This window comes from Oncorhynchus masou, chromosome 22 (assembly GCF_036934945.1).
Source record: "Oncorhynchus masou masou isolate Uvic2021 chromosome 22, UVic_Omas_1.1, whole genome shotgun sequence".
Taxonomy (NCBI): domain Eukaryota; kingdom Metazoa; phylum Chordata; class Actinopteri; order Salmoniformes; family Salmonidae; genus Oncorhynchus; species Oncorhynchus masou.
The window spans coordinates 50,742,742-50,760,592 of NC_088233.1; the positions used below are offsets into that span (position 1 = coordinate 50,742,742).

The following is a 17,851-nucleotide window of genomic DNA, read 5'->3' on the forward strand; positions in this document are numbered from 1 at the left end:
GGCTGATCTAAGAGTGAAGGGTGTGATCTATTGGCCCCTGCTAGAGCCTTGTTAGTGTGGGAGAAGCAAGGGAGAGAGGGAATCAGAGAGAGAGACACAGTAAGCTGCCGTTTTAAAATAACTCAGAGATAACAGGATGAACTAACTCTGTAAGCTTATGAGCTACACAAGCTCTCATTCACACACGCACACCAGGCTACGAGAATGAAGATACATGCACAAATACACACACACACAAACACGGACAAGCACATGCATAACGTGTGCACACACACACACCTTGCATACTTTGATTTTAGAGTGAACAATCACTTTACTTCTCTGGTAATGGGTAAAGTACTGTTAATGCAAATGGTTTTCTAGCCATCTAGTCACTTTACCTCTTTCCAGTTCCACATCATACAATAATATTGACTTTAGATCAAGTATGCTTACACTGTTTATACCCATTCATGGCTATCAACATGGATTTACCACCAATACCCTTCTGACTGTAACTGAACTGAAAGCAGCTGTGGGTATAATGCTATAATAACGCTATATAAACTGTGTCTGTTTGTGACAGCACTGAGAACAGCAGCTGGATGTTTATTCTACACTCTTGTTTGTGTTGGCTCACTTCACTCCACCCCTTTCTAGATAACAAGCTCTGGTAGTAACCACTCCAACCCGCTCCCATAATGCATATCATTACCACTTCAAGGCCCTCATGCTGTTGCATTATGGATCAGTTAGCTTAAAACTAGGAAGGAGTTTGAATTTTAATTCGGCAAATATATAACGACAGTGTGTATTCTGACAGAAATCAAACAATTTTCAGACAATTCCAAATACAGTACTTAATTAAGTTCATCCTCTGCCACCATTGTTACACTGTATCCAATTAGCAAGTACAAAGGTATAATTTACAAATGTATCTAATTACTAGGTTTGGAGAATAATGGAGTGCTATGGGTTGTCTTGGTTGTTACCATGGAGTCATAGGTTATGCGTCCATAATGGTACCCTATTCCCTATAGTGTACTACTTTTGACCAGAGTGCAATATGGAACGTAGACATGGTAACCAGCAGACCCACCACCTCAAAGCAAGGTGCTTTAAATAAAGAGTGACTTTTACATTTATGCCTTAAGTCCATTGTATTGTTTACCTGCGGTGTTTCCTGCATGGTTCATACACACACATATGATACAACTCAAATTAATTTCTTATACCGCACAATCCATAGTTGTAGGCTAACAATAGGCTATATGCTTTTGATAGTGGGTGTGAGGTGGAATTCACCTTTTTGTCCAATGAGGTCATTTCTGGGCAATATCTCTGTCCATTTAGAGGACCCCTTTTGGCTAAAGAGCACTCTCCAAAATCCTGTATAACCTCTTTAAGTGATTATCATAATTTTTCCAAATCAGCAGTTATATAGCGTTCAAGCTACCAAAACAAGTAAGGCAACACTGTTTTGATAGTAAACCAGCTAGTCAGACCCATGACTAAGTTCTGCCTGTCCCCTGGCCCTAAGAATGACTTTAATTATTAATTCCGACGTATTCAGAATCTGCGTGTCTTGATCGCGTCTGGTGTGGGTGGACAAAATCAACATGCGAGTAATGGTGGACGCGCAAGAGGTCTGGTCAACATGTTAGAGTGGAGTGTAGCCACGGCAGACTGGACAGACACTTTAGTTCTATGCGACAGCAACTTGTAGCGCTGTTTTCAGAAACATAATTGTCAAGAAATTAATTTGCTGTCACAGAATGCTTCCTTATGACAGCATGTGATAATAGGCTATAGCCTACTACTAGTGATTTAATCTACCACTTGCATTCGCCCATATATCCATAGGCTACATTATTCACCTCGTTTTGGTCATTGGCAACTTAGCACTAGATTCATTAGGCTGTAACAACAAACAAGCAGCATGAACATTATTTTGCTCAAACAGATAATGAACCCAAAATAATGAATGTGTAACTGATTCTAGTGGTGGGACAATACATTGTATGATCATTTGGGCTGGGTGTAGGGCAGGTCAGATTTAGGTCATCTGGTCTTCAGGAGATTTTATTATCCGATTAATGAATTTGGTCTTTCACAATAGCTTATAATCATTAGAATAATTCCCATCCCCTCAATGGGTAAAACTATATACTAATTAGTGTGCTTATCTCAGCAAGAACACACACTTCTTAACTATTTTTCTGGTGTAATTAGAGAATTTTAGATCTGACATGCCAACTTGCATCTAATAACAAATGTACCAAGTTCAATGAGAGCTATGCAATTTGTGTTGAATACAGGCTAAATACAGGCTAAAACATAAAATGAGATTAGGCTATATTGAAATGACCCTTGCCCGGGCCATCCGAGTGGCGCAGCAGTCTAAGGCAGTGCTGGAGGCTTCACTACAGACACGGGGATTCGAACCTGGGCTGTATCACAACCGCCCGTGATTGGGAGTCCCATTGTGTGGCGCACAATGGCCCAGCGTCGTCCAGGTTAGGGGAGGGTTTGGCCGGGGGGGCTTTACTTGGCTCATCGCGCTCTACCAGGCGCTTGCAGGCTGACCTCGGTTGTCAGTTGAACAGTGTTTCCTCCGACACATTGGTGCAGCTGGCTTCCACATTGGTGCGGCTGGTTAAGCGGGCGGGTGTTAAGAAGAGCTGTTTGGCGGGTCATGTTTCGGAGGACGCATGACTCGATCTTTGCCTCCCAAGCCCGTTGGGTATTTGCAGTAATGAGACAAAATCGAAATTGGGGAGAGAAAGGATAGAAATTACCCGTGCCTATATCCTGTTTTGTCATTTTAGTATTGTGCACAAGCGGCGAGGCAGAAACAGTAGGCATACATGCAAAATACCTTGCTTATGTTGAGTAAGACGATGACAAGGTTTTGCAAATCAGCCTCAACCACCTGAAGATTGTTATTCATTAGATTTATCTTGAATGTGGGGTAATTCGTCAGATGAACATATTCAAACCCCCAGTATTTGGGAAACATAGATCAATGGTGGACGGCCAAACATCTTGGAGGACAGTCTCTAGGCTGGATTTTATACTGATTTTAAAGGGATAGTTCACCCAAATTAATGACATATTTGAATGTTGGTTGCTTATGATTAAGGAGAGACTGGAATCCATCCTATGGCTAGACACTAAACATAATAGAACATGTTTGCTTAGACTGTTAACAACATGCAAACTATAATAACATATAAACTATATTTCATTTTCATTTTATTGAAAAAAAATACATTTGCACAATGAACACTTGTCTCTCAAATACATTGTTACAGTTGTTGGTTAGCTAGCTAGCAAATGTTTGCCATATTAGCATACAAGTGATATTAGACAAAACAAGACAAGGGATCATGAACAAGATAAAACTAGGTGAACCAAACCACCTACGATTCACCTCATGGCAGCTTCTTGTCATTGTTGCTACTGTAACTGTCTGGCCATCCAAACTTTACTACTACAGTACATAATTTGCACTACTTGATCGCTGTTTTTCATGTAACACACACACACACACACACACACACACACACACACACACACACACACACACAGATGTTATACAGTTATATTCTGAACTCTGCCCCTTATCTCTCTCTTCTCCAGTTCAGACGAGCCTATAAACAACAGTGAGACCGACTACCACAGAAGGCAGCACTGGACAGCCATGCAGGTGCAGGTAACACCACAGTTTCAGGCTCTCATTTCTCCCTTTAAAAAGGAGCCTAACACACATGCAAATCACAGATGTTGTTGGTGTTTCATCCATTTTAAAACCAACTATCCCCAAGTTTACCATTGCAGAAATCTGTTTCCCTCCTTCACACCAATACACATACTGTAAGTTGTTCATATGATGTCACCATTACTCTCACTCTTGTTACAAAATATGCTTTTACGATTTTAATTCAAAATCTCATTTTCATCCTCCTAGGAATCATCTTTTACGCAGTGCTGGTGAAATGGACAATCAAACACGTCCGCTGCTGCATTGAATTAATAAAATTGCCAGTACAATGTTGTGCTTTCTGACCATTCCTTTCAAAGAATGTGGATTGTTCTACAGTTAATTCTCTCTTAAGGATAAGAAAGGGATCCTGCAGGTTATTTTAGGGCCATTATGCTGAAGGACAATTCCTACAGGTAGTCCTGGGAGGTAGTTATCTTTTGATAAAGCGAGGCAGGGTAGCTAACGTTAGCTAGTGAGGCAGGCTAGCTTACGTTTTTTTGCTAACATTAGCGTAGTTTGCTAGCTTGATAACTAGCTAGCTAGCTACCCCATTACAACTTAGTTAGGTCGTAACTCATACAAGTTTACTGTGTATTGTCATTTTGGTTGTGAAGTGCATTATCAAAAAGCTTTGTCCTTTCTTTATAACAAAATGCAATTTACCACTTGGCTGTCTATTGTATCACCCTGTCACAGGCCCTCCAGGTCAACACCACCTAATAAGATCAGGAAGTACATTGGTGTATGAGGATTGCCTGCTGCAGTTGTTCGAGACATGTCCAGTTTGCAGCTGAACATGCAACATAGAGAAGACAAGCAAGGGGACCCTCAGCATCACGCAGAGATGGCCTCGCTGTGAGCATTCAAATAAATGGAACAGGGAAGACAATTGAATCAGGTTGGTGACATCTGACCTGGCCAAAGGTCAAAAACAGTTTCAAGTTCTGTCCCAATTTCCCTTCATAACCTAGCCTGGAGTGAAATAGAAAGGTGAACACAGTGATCCGGTTGGTTCCACCATGCTAATCATAACCACCTTTGATAATGTAATCAGTGCTCGGTGTGTGCGTTTCTTTGTGACCAATCAGTATCTTTGATGAAGGGCCAGGAGTTGATCTACGCTGCCATGCCCATCCTACGCAGGGATTTGCTACACACTTTTCAGTAGTTGGTATTCAGACTTACCTTATGCAGGTGTGTAAAAGGGCTTTGCAGGCGTGGTTCCCTTGTACGCACAGAATTCTTATAATTAAACTCCTGAAAACCCTCCCACTTGCTGGCAAACATCATTTCTCGTGGAGTTTTCATTCAATTGCACAACGTTAGCCTAATATGATCCACTAACATTAGTCAGAAACAACTTCACGGACGTGACAGAGGCAAGAAAGGTAAACAGAATGGAATGATGCAAATGGAAGAATACTAAAACTAAAGTGACAGTTATAAATGTATGTGGGTATTACTGACGGTGGCTCCCAATAGTGGCTAATATTTAACATGATCCAAATTGTAAAATAACATGGAGGAAAACCTGGGCATATAATTCAAACATCCTAAAACTCATACATCAACTCGGTTGGTTCAGCCTTATAGAAGCCTATAGCTTGGGTCTCCAAATTTCCTTCATGCAAATTATGAGATTCGGGAAAAACGGGACACAGCTATTTATAGGCTACTTCACTGTGGAAAAGGGGCCGCAATACATGTCATGTTGATATGATTTTCAGTTTGCTTCCATATGACTGGTTTCACATTTGTCTCCAGGGATCATAAAGAAAAAATAATCTAAAACAATTGCTGTGTAATTACAATATCCTTCTCTAAACGGGTTACTCATTAACCTAGCTCCTATCAATTAATAAATTACAGTGCATGGAAAACGCTTTGATTTCTATTGGAAATAATGCTTTTTTGACTTGGTACCGACAAGTTCGCTGGACCTTTTTCATGGTTTCCTTGCGTGAATTGATGAGGGAATTCATTTCTTAGATCTCCACCCCAAACAAATAGCGGGTGAATAGCATGCTATTCTCATGCTTAAGTTCAAGGTCAGAATACACCTAGAGAAGTGCATGAAAAGGGAATTACGTTCCATTTACGCACACTTAACTCGGAATCGGCCCCTTGGAGACATGCAAGATGATGTGATGGAGTCCTGACCAACAGATAGTAGTGATACTGATGTCTCTGAAAGAGAGTGACCTAGCACATGGCATAACATTTTTACTTGACAACTTTTACTTGTATTGTCTCATTGAATTGACTGGTAATACCCGATATGGGGGAGGGAGAAACCCTGTGTATTCTGCAACAGGATCAGGGAATTCCTGTTGTATACGGGAAACCACACAGGAAGGTCTGACCACAGACGTTTCCCAAGATAGCCCCATTACCACCAGACACAATTCTGATAAGCACAGTATCTGTATCAGCTAGGAATCACAATGAAAGATAAAGGGTGCACATTGTTATATTAGCAGAACACTGCTTCTATGGAACTATGTAAAGGGTTGTCTACATAGACCGGTTACTACATTTTGAAAAACTTAGTTTAGAATATACAGTACCAGTCAAACCATTGGAAACACCTACTCATTCCAGGGTTTTTCTTAATTTTTTAAAACTATTTTCTACATTGTAGAATGATAGTGAAGACATAAAAACTATGAAATAACACATACGGAATCATGCAGTAACCACAAAAAGTGTTAAACAAATCAAAATATATTTTATATTTAAGATTCTTCAAAAGTTGCCACCCTTTACCTTGATGACAGCTTTGCACACTTTTGGCATTCTCTCAACCAGCTTCATAAGGTAGTCCACTGGAAAGCGTTTCAATTAACAGGTATGCCTTGTTAAAAGTTAATTTGTGGAATTTCTTTCCTTCTTAATGTGTTTGAGTCAATCAGTTGTGTTGTGACAAGGCAGGGGTGGTATACAGAAGATAGTCCTATTTGGTAAAAGACCAAGTCCCAATTATGGCAAGAACAGCTCAAATAAGCAAAGAGAAACAACAGTCCATCATTACTTTAAGACAGGGGTGGGCAACTCCTCGAGGGCCTGATTGGTGTCACACATTTTCTCCATCCCGAGCAAACACAGCTGATTAATCAAATTGCGTTCTAAACTGATGAACAGGATTAGATGATTATTGGAGTCAGGTGTGTTAGCTGGGGCAAAACTGTGTCACCAATCAGGCCCTCGAGGACTGGAATTGCCCACCCCTGCTTTAAGACATGAAGGTCCGTCAATCTGGAACATTTCAATAACTTTTTCAAAGTTTCAAGTGCAGTCGCAAAACCCATCAAGCGCTATGATGAAACTGGCTCTCATGAGGACCGCCACAGGAATGGAAGACCCAGAGTTACCTCTGCTGCAGAGGATAAGTTCATTAGAGTTAACTGCACCTCAGATTGCAGCCCAAATAAACGCTTCACAGAGTTCAAGTAAGAGATACATATCAACATTAACTGTTCAGAGGAGACTGAGTGAATCAGGCCTTCATGGTCGAATTGCTGCAAAGAAACCATTACTAAAGGACACAAATAAGAAGAAGAGACTTGCTTGGGCCAAGAAACACCAGCAATGGACATTAGACTGGTGGAAATCTGTCCTTTGGTCTGATGAGTCCAAATTTTAGATTTTTGGTTCCAACCGCCGTGTCTTTGTGAGACGCAAAGGACGATCGGATGATCTCTGCATGAGTGGTTCTGCGGAGGGAAGGAAATGCAGCCAACTAGTGCTCAGCATATGTGGGAACTCCTTCAAGACTGTTGGAAAAGCATTCCTCATAAAGCTGGTTGAGAGAATTTCAAGAGTGTGCAAAGCTGTCATCAAGGCAAAGGGTGGCTAGTTTGAAGAATATAAAATATATTTTGATTTGTTTAACACTTCTTTTGGTTACTACATGATTCCATATGTGTTATTTCATAGTTTTGATGTCTTCACTATTATTCTACAATGTAGATATTTTGTACATAAATTTAGCAATGTAATGCAGGAGATTTGTTTTGTGTGATTGAGTAGCAGGAAAGAGCTGTGGGAAAGCTTCTGACAGATAGGTGTGTCTTGGACACACCCAAGAAACACCCACATCAAACCACAACCCCAAGCCAACTCACGTTTTGCTTCTGTTATGCCCGGCAGCATTTCTTGTCAGGCAAAGGCAAAAACGACGCCAAATCAGCAGGTGTAGTTTTCCCTTTACAACAAATCTGCCCAAATATAAAATATTGGCCAAATGCATATATTATATGTATGATATCTGGTAGATACCTTTCTTTGTACCACAGTCAAGTTTTCATAGTAAACCTGAAAATCATACTACGTCTATCCAAGACAGTAGCTAAATTGTTCGGATGCAGCAATGCTACCACCTAGTGGGTCATAGAAGTACCAGTAGATCCCGTACCTCCCTGTTCAAATACATTTACAAAATTAGACTTCAGTATGTTTCTTTATTTTAAAAACCTTTCCCTTTAGGGGACCTTAAGAATGATACATTAATGTTTCAAACATCTGAACATGTTTCTGGGAAGATCTTAAAAGCTATGTGAGCTATACTCTACCTCCTCTTTTTGATTTTTAGACCCAAATGGATTCTTGACTCTCCTTTACACCTCCCACCCTGTCCCTCCTCCTTTCAGTCTTCTTCTCATTCCACTCTTCGGCTATGCTCTCGACCGCTCCTTTGCTCTCTCTCTCTCTCTCCATATTTGCTGCCCCTTTCCCCTCCAACTGTGTGTGTCCTAACCCAGGTGCCCCTAATGTCCTCCTCATTCTCCTCCTCATTCAGGTCACAGCAAAGCTGCCCTCCTAAGTCTTCTTCTCCCGCTCTCTCTAGCTCCTCACTCTCTCTTGCTCTCTCTTTCCATCTCTTCTCCATGCTGACCCTTTCCCCTCTAACTTGTGTGTGTCCTAACCCTACTGTAGCTCCTCTCCTCTCCCATCTCCTCTCCAGGACACAGGAGAGCTGCCCTCCTGCGCTGGTGCTGGCCTGGTCCCCAAACACACGAGTACACTCCTGGGCCTTCCTCTGTGACAATGACCCCATAGTATAAATAGAAACAGGACAAAGTGGCGACAAAGATAGCCCAGGAAATGGGTCTGTGTAATCCCTGGGTCCTGACTGCGTCACTGTGATGCGCGCAGTGTATGCACGTGTCTGTGTGTCTCTGTGTGTGTGTGCACGCTAGTAGCGAGTCTCATCACACTCCAATCAGGTTTCATTTGACCTCATCCATAACAGTTTGTCTGGCCTTAGGAGTAATTGGGATCACTCTTCACATTTCCCCAAAAGATAAAATTACAACATTTTCCCCTAATGCCCTACGCAACATGGGCAGCATTAGATTCACATTAAATGAAATTATCCAAACAGGCTGTCACATGGAAGCCTTTAGCCTAGCGTATTTACTTCACAAAAGTTTATAAATTCAAAGCGTGCGCATAATTCACACTGCCGGACTGCGCACGCTTTGAATTTATGAACTTCTGTGAAGTAAATACGCTACGTGACTTGAATGCAATTAATAAACCCTACAAGAAACCCCTACATTAGTTCTCTAGCCTATAAAAGAATGTCTCCCTCTTTGAGCTGTAATTGTGAATCTTCAGACAGTCACAATTGTGATAGGCATCTCTGTCACAGACTTGAAGTATCTTAACAATTCAGAGAGGCATGAGGGAAAATTAAATATTCTACTGTCCTAGAGCATATTCTATTTTCCTATCCAGTCCCAATCCCACTAAAAATCCTGACTCCTGTCTCACATGAAAATTCCAAACTTTTGATTCTGTAATCCATAGGTTGCATTACCAAAGAACGCCTCTTTCGCCTGCATGTCAAAATACCGTTCTAACATGTCCCCCTCGTACCCTCCCGTACTTACTGCCAATATGAGAGCTTCGGTAGAGAATGTGTGTTCAACAAATTGTATGAGAGTAGATATGGATATTTTCTAAAGTTGAGTTGGTCCCCGTTAAAATGCCTTGAGTATTTGAACTACTCTTCATCTCCCCGTTGTCCATGAGCTGATCTGCTATCTGTATAATCATCAACTCCATTTTGCCAAATATAGGAGATATTATATAATTCGTTGAAGGAGGTTATCTAGCAAGTTTAGCAACTTTGGTCATTTCACTTTTGTTTGACTGCCGTTACAAAGTAAGAACGTTTCGAAAACTATACTCGGAGTGCGCTCTGTGAGTCCTCACCTCTTTGCCGAGATGCGCTGGTCATCAAAGATAGTTACTCTATCATTAGTACATGTCCGTTTAATTTGCTCTGAAACCTTTACAAGGCGGTGCAGCCAAGCCAACAAGGTGGAGCAGCACTGCTGTTATTTGGGGAGAACCCTGGCATCTTGACCATATCTTGGTTTTAAAAGCTTTAAATGGGCACTTCCGATTTTTGCGGTATTTCCCGCAACTCTCACGATAAATATGAAGTATTCCCCCGTCTTGAAACTTGGTCGATTTTCAAGAAAATATTCATCCCTAGTCTGGCCCAAGGGATCCCAGTTAAGCTGGGATAGGGACGGTCTTTTTAGTCAAGCCCCATTAGACAGATGCATCAAAATGGATTGGAGAGTCAAAATGTAAATGTATTTTAATTGCAACAACCAATTTAAAAAGAGAACATTTTGCTTCAGCCTCAGCTCATTATCGAAAACCAGTAAGAGTTCACATCTCTCCGTGTCACCACAGTTACTCTATCCTGTGCCTCATCATCAGAGGTGCTGGCAGCGCATGTGCTGGAGCAGCATGGGAGAGAAAATGACCAGCTGGCCGTACACACACATCACACACATACACACACCTAGTGGCTGTGCTCTGTCACTTTCTCTCACACACACAAACACACACCTAGTGGCCGTGCTGTTGTACAGGAGCCCAGGTGGCAGAAATGGAGAGAAAAAGAGAGCACTGGTCTGGATGGCATTATCAGATTACGCCCAACTCAGTGGCTAACTGCGCTCAGACATTAAACCCACCCTACAAGTGCCACCTCACCTTCAACAGGGAACCAGCGACCCACAGGTAGAGAAGGTTATTTGTGTATTTTGGTTTCAATGGGGCGGAGCTGTGGTACAATGGATGTCAGGTGTTCTGGATGGTGTTCATTATGCACCAAACAGAAGAAAATGGACTGAAACAGGGAGGGACAACCTGGACTTAACAGGGGGGGCCCCTGTTTTCAAGAACTAAGAGCCACTGGGGTGGCAGCGTAGCCTAGTATTTAGAGCGTTGGACTAGTAATCGAAAGGTTGCAAGTTCAAATCCCTGAGCTGACAAGGTACAAATCTGTTGTTCTGCCCCTGAACAAGGCAGTTAACCCACTGTTCCTAGGCTGCCATTGAAAATAATAATCTGTTCTTAACTGACTTGCCTCGTTAATAAAGGTAAAATAGTTGTGACGGAAGTTGGCCAAGAGTGTCCAACTATACATGGCCTGACAGGTGTTGTCTGTGGGTCACCAGCACCCGAGGACAATTCAGTTTAATTCCAAATTCAAAGAGAGGGAAAATATAACTTTCTCATAACAACATTGAACAAACAGACACAACTGACTGGCTCATAACACGCAATGGTGATTCATCAGTCAGGGGGGACTGGTAAAATGTGTTTGGTGTGACTGACTGGACATGACAGTTGTTGATGAGCAGAGAACTGCTACAGAGGCAGCAGCCATCTGTGTTTCTATCACTGCATTTGTATCACACTAAAATAAAAGCAAATGATCTGTGCACAGATTGTAATTCCTGAACAAGACATCAACATACCAGTAAAACGCATACACACACACAAGTAAAATGCACCCACGCATTTTACTTGACATTTGACATGTTAGTAATTTAGCAGACAATCTTATCCAGAGCGACTTACAGTTAGTGCATTCATCTTAGTTAGTGCATGGGTAGGTAGGACAATCACATACAGTATCTTAGTAATGGTAAGTACATCTTTCCACAATAAAGAGGCTATCAGCAAAGTCAGTGCTAGTAGGGGAGAAAAAAAGTGAAGTGTGAGTTCACAAAAGGCTACTTACATTTTTTAAAATAATAACTACACACATGCATATACATGATCCCACACACACACAAAGTGTTACACACACACTGTGTCAAACACACACACCATTTACGGGTCTGTATTCAGCTTTATGATGTCAGTCCACTGAGAAACCAGATGTTCAAGAGTAGCTTGCACAAGTACAGTGCCTTCGGAAACTATTGAAACCCCATTACTTTTTCCACATTTTGTTACGTTACAGCTTTCTTCTACAATGGATCAAATCAAAAAATCCTCAGCATCTACACACAAAACCCTATAATGAAAAAATCGAAAACAGGTTTTTCGAAAAGTTTGCAAATTTAAAAAATTTAATTAAAAAAATTAATACGTATTTACATAAGTATTCAGACCCTTTGCTATGAGACTCGAAATTGAGCTCAGGTGCATCCAGTTTACATTGATCATCCTTGAGATGTTTCTACAACTTGATTGGAGTCCACCTGGGGTAAATTCAATTGATTGGACATAATTTGGAAAGGCACACACGTGTCTATATAAGGTCCCACAGTTGATAGTGCATGTCAGAGCAAAAACCAAGCTATGAGGTCGAAGGAATTGTCCTTAGAGCACCGAGGCAGGATTGTGTCGAGACATAGATCTGGGGAAGGGTACCAAAAAATGTCTGCAGCATTGAAGGTCCCCAAGAACAAAGTGGCCATCATTCTAATATGGAAAACGTTTAGAGCCACCAAGACTCATCTTAGAGCTGGCCGCCCGGCCAAACTGAGCAATCGGCGGAGAAGGTCCTTGGTCAGGGAGGTGACCAAGAACACGATGGTCAATCTGACAGAGCTCCCGAGTTCCTGTGTGGAGATGGGAGAACATTCCAGAAAGACAACCATCTCTGCAGCACTCCACCAATCAGGCCTTTATGGTAGAGTGGCCAGACAGGAGCCACTCCTAAGTAAAAAGGCACATGACAGCCCGCTTGGAGTTTGCCAAAAGGCACCTAAACACTCTCAGACCATGAGAAACAAGATTCTCTGGTCTGATGAAACCAAGATTGAACTCTTTGGCCTGAATACCAAGCATCATGTCTAGAGGAAACCTGGCACCATCCCTACGGGGAAGCATGTTGGTGGACAATCATCCTGTGGGATTTTTCGCAGCGGCAGGGATTGGGAGACTAGTCAGGATCGAGGCAGAAGATGAACGGAACAAAGTACAGAGAGATCATTGATGAAAACCTGCTCCAGAGCACTCAGGACCTGAGACTGGGGTGAAGGTTCACCTTACAACAGGACAACGACCCTAAGCACACAGCCAAGACAATGCAGGAGTGGTTTCGGGACAAGTCTCTGAATGTCCTTGAGTGGCCCAGCCAGAGCATGGACTTAAACCTGATCGAACATCTCTGGAGAGACCTGAAAATAGCTCTGCAGCAACGCTCCTGATCCAACCTGACAGAGGTTGAGAGGATCTGCAGAGAAGAATGGGAGAAATTCACCAAATACAGGTGTGCCAAGCTTGAAGCATCATACCCAAGAAGACTTGAGGTTGTAATTGCTGCCAACGGTGCTTCAACAAAGTACTGAGTAAAGGGTTTGAATACTTACAGTACCAGTCAAAAGTTTATTTTTACTATTTTCTAGACCAAGTCCATACAAAGCAAGAACAGCTCAAATAAGCAAAGATAAATGACAGTCAATCATTACTTTAAAACATGAAGGTCAGTCAATCTGGAAAATTTCAAGAACTTAACATTTCTTCAAGTGCAGTTGCAAAAACCCATCAAGCGCTATGATGAAACTGGCTCTCATGAGGACCGCCACAAGGAAAGGAACACCCGGAGTTACCTCATCAAGGACAACGACCCTAAGCACACAGCCAAGACAATGCAAGAGTGGCTTTGGGACAAGTCTCTGAATGTCCTTGAGTAAAGGGTGACGGAAAAGCAGCCAACAAGTGCTCAGCATATGTGGGAACTCCTTCAACACTGTTGGGAAAGCATTCAAGGTGAAGTTGGTTGAGAGATTGCCAAGAGTGTGCAAAGCTGTCATCAAGGCAAAGGGTGGCTACTTTGAAGAATTTCAAATATAAAATACATGTTGAATACTTTTTGGTTACTACATGATTCCATGTGTTATTTCATACTTTTGACTGGTACTGTATGTAGTAAGTAAATGTACTATTTCAGTTTTTTGTTTTTATAAATTAGCAAACATTTCTACAAACTTGTTTTTGCTTCGTTGTTATGGGGTATTGTGTGTAGATTGATAAGGGGAAAAAACTATTTAATTAATTTTAGAATAAGGCTGTAACCTCACAAAATGTGGAAAAAGTCAAGGGGTCTGAATACTTTCCGATGGCACTGTATATAATAAAGAACCCCTTTCCAGGTGAACCCTTTCGCATTTTGAAGGTGAAGGACCTGACCAAGGCATAACACTATGGATGAACTATATTTACCAGGAAGTTTTCAGCTATCAGTTTATTTCCTCAAAACATATGAGATGATAATTAATGTCCTATGTTCATGACTTGATCTCATTGACGAAGTGTGATAAACTATGGCATTCACATAAAGGTAAAGGAAGGACAACATTGACAACTAAATCACAAGGGTTCCTGTACAGTTTCCTGAATTTATAATATTGCTTTTAACACCTCGAGGTTGTGGCCAAATATATTGGCACCCTTCCACTTCTCTTAAATAATTTCGTATTTCTTCTAAATTAAGTCACCAAACATTGTTATTGAATTTTCAACATTGCAGAACAAAAGTTTAGTTTTTATTTAGAAAATATAGACAAATGGCATGGAAGGATGAGAGAAGTTTGCTGCTGAAGAGTGGGCCAAACTTCCAGTCGAAAGGTTCAGCAAGCTCATTGATGGCAGTTACACTACATTATCAAAAGTATGTGAATACCTGCTCGTCGAACATCTCGTTCCAAAATCATGGGTATTAATATGGAGTTGGTCCCCCTTTGCTGCTATAACAGCCTCCACTCTTCTGAGAAGACTTTCCACTAGATGTTGGAACATTGCTGTGGGGACTTGCTTCCATTCAGCCACAAGAGCAATAGTGAGGTCCGGCACCGAATTTGAGCAATTAGGCCTGGCTCGCAGTCGGTGTTCCAATTCATCCCAAAGGCGTTTGATGGGGTTGAGGTCAGGGCTCTGCGTAGGCCAGTCCACACCGATTACGACAAACCATTTCTTTAATAAATATATATATTTTTTGTGATAGCCAATTGGAAGTTACAGTCTTGTTCCATCGTTGCAACTCCCCTACGGACTTGGGAGAGGCGAAGTTCGAGAGCCACACATCCTCCAAAACACAACCCTGCCAAGCCGCACTGCTTCTTGACACACTGTTTGCTTAACCCGGAAGCCAGCCGCACCAATGTGTCGGAGGAAACACCATCCAGCTGGCGACTGAGGTCAGCTTGCAGGCGCCCAGCCCGCCACAAGGAGTCGCTTGAGCATGAAGGGACAAAGAAATCCCGGCCAAACCCTCCCGTAACCCAGACGACCCTGGGCCAATTGTTGGCCGCCACATGGGTTTCCCGGTCACGGCCGGCTTTGACACAGCCTGGGATCGAATCCGGGGCTGTAGTAATGCATATGACAGTGCTACGTTGAAAGTCACTGTGCTCTTCAGTAAGGTCATTCTACTGCCAACGTTTCTCTATGGAGATTGCATGGCTGTGTGCTCAATTTTATACACCTGTCAGCAACTGGTGTGGCTGAAATAGCTGAATCCACAAATTTAAAGGGGTATCCACGTACTTTTGTTTATATAGTGTATATTGGTCAAAGGCTGTGCAACCAAGGGCTAGCTTTTTTAGATGATATTGGCAATTATTTAAGAAAAGTACAAGGGTGCCAATATATTTGGCCGTAATTGTACATACCGATATTTATCCTTTATTTTCAAAAAGTGTCAGATATGCATTCATCATATACCTTACACAAGTCTGACATTCATTGTCACAAGCTACACCCCAAACAGTGAGACAAACTATGTTCAAGTCTGAATGAATACAAGTGCCCTTTCCTCCACATCATAAGAGTGTTTGTTAAGTGGGATTTGGTTATGGACAATTGTAATACAAATCTCTGGTCACCAATAACACGTCCACTCGGAAAAACCCTTCCACAGAGCGCAGAAATATGAGTGGTAACATTGACCACAACAACACAGTAGAATGATGTTTGGCTCTTATGGTCAGTTGCTGACTTCTCAAAAGAACATCAAATCCTCTATGCAGTAGCAAAGCTTTCACTAAAATAGAAATTACTTGACTTGTCTGTCTTGTTTGCATTGCCCTGAACATGACTGAGCATGTTGTGATCCCTCTTTGCTTGTAGCCTAGGTGCATTTCAGTTGAGGAGTTAGTGGTGAGGACGCTACTGTAGTAGAAATGGTTCCTGGCCCATTGGTTTTCCTCAGTGTACGATAGCACGATTCCTCTTCAAATGTGGCACTCAGGTGTTTGAGTGACATAACCCATGAATACTAAAAAAGAAGGATGGCCGCAACACGGATGAGGACGAACAAATAATAATTTGGGGGGATTTGTTTTGTATTGTTAGGTTTTACTGCACTGTTGGAGCTCGGAACATAAGCATTTCGCTACAAAATTTGTGTACGCAACCAATAACATTTCATTTTATTTTTAACAACAAGTCCCATATTCACAATCCATCTCCAGAGTAGGAGTGATGATCTATGATTTTAGGTGTTTCTTTAACCTTTATTTAATTTAACTAGGCAAGTCAGTTAAGAACAAGTTCCTTTTTTTCAATGACGGCCTAGGAACAGTGGGTTAACTGCCTTGTTCAGGGGCAGAACGACAGATGTCAGATGTACTTTGTCAGCTCGGGATTGCGATCTTTCAACCTTTCGGTTACTAGTCCAACGCTCTAACCACAAGGATACCTGTCGCCCCATATTACAACAGTGGCCGCAGCAGTAATTTTGGGCACCGTGCCAGTGAACTAGAATAATACTGGTACAACATTTCCACTTATTTGATTCAAATTTATCTGAGTAAGAGGGCCAGTTCAGAGGTCATCCATCTGTCCCCGAAAATGCTATGACAACACACATACAAACACACAGATTTTTGAGTAAACTATCACTTCTTTGAGATTACTGTTCTTCACAGCTCAGGGATTCAATCTTGCAACCTTTCGGTTACTAGTCCAACACTCTAACCACTAGGCTACCCTGCCTCCCCCAAGGATCAGGCCCAGCCTTTATTCATTATGCTCTAAAAGGCTAAACTGATTCTAAATCAGCACTCCTGCTCTAAAAAAGCATCCCAGCCATCTAATCTAATCTAGCTGGACAGACAAAAAGGGAAACACAAGCATTGAAACAAACATACAGTAAGTTAAAACATCACGTTGAAAATTATCCTCCTCCTTCACACACTCATTCTATCCCCTTTAGTCACTGGATTATGTACATTATAAAATCATTGTTGGTCTTCCCCTTTTAAAACTACACATGCAGATCAAAGAAGGGGACGTAGTGCCAGTTTGAGTGCTCAGTTTACAAAAGCAAAGGCCCTGGGGCTTTTCATGTTTTTTTGTCCCCTTTAGGGTTTATTTCTGAACTAGTTTAAAGTGGGTAAGAGAGCTGCTGTGTGGCCCTACTCCTGATTGGGACTAATCAAATCCTCAGCACACGAGAAATTGGCACGTTGAATTCCCCTTAAGGCCTTCCCACACTGTATGTCGGATTCAGTTTTTTACATGTCACACTGTGAGATGTTACCATTGTTACATGTCACACTGTGAGATGATACCATTGTTACATGTCACACTGTGAGATGTTACCATTGTTACATGTCACACTGTGAGATGTTACCATTGTTACATGTCACACTGTGAGATGTTACCATTGTTACATGTCACACTGTGAGATGTTACCATTGTTACATGTCACACTGTGAGATGATACCAAATACAAATATTGATGTCAACCTGGTGAAATTGTACGATTTGTTTCAGTTCTGTCGTCACATTCTGCGATTGGCTTGCTAAGCTACGTCAGCCGAGGTAGGCTACGTCAAC

The 17,851-nt window shown here is 41.8% G+C and overlaps 1 protein-coding gene across 3 annotated transcripts in view; it reads right to left on the reverse strand.

Annotated features, from left to right (window-relative positions):
- dgkzb (diacylglycerol kinase, zeta b) overlaps positions 1–17,851 on the reverse strand; it is a 98,968-nt gene that overhangs the window by 55,455 nt on the left and 25,662 nt on the right. The gene's annotated exons all lie outside the window — the stretch shown is intronic.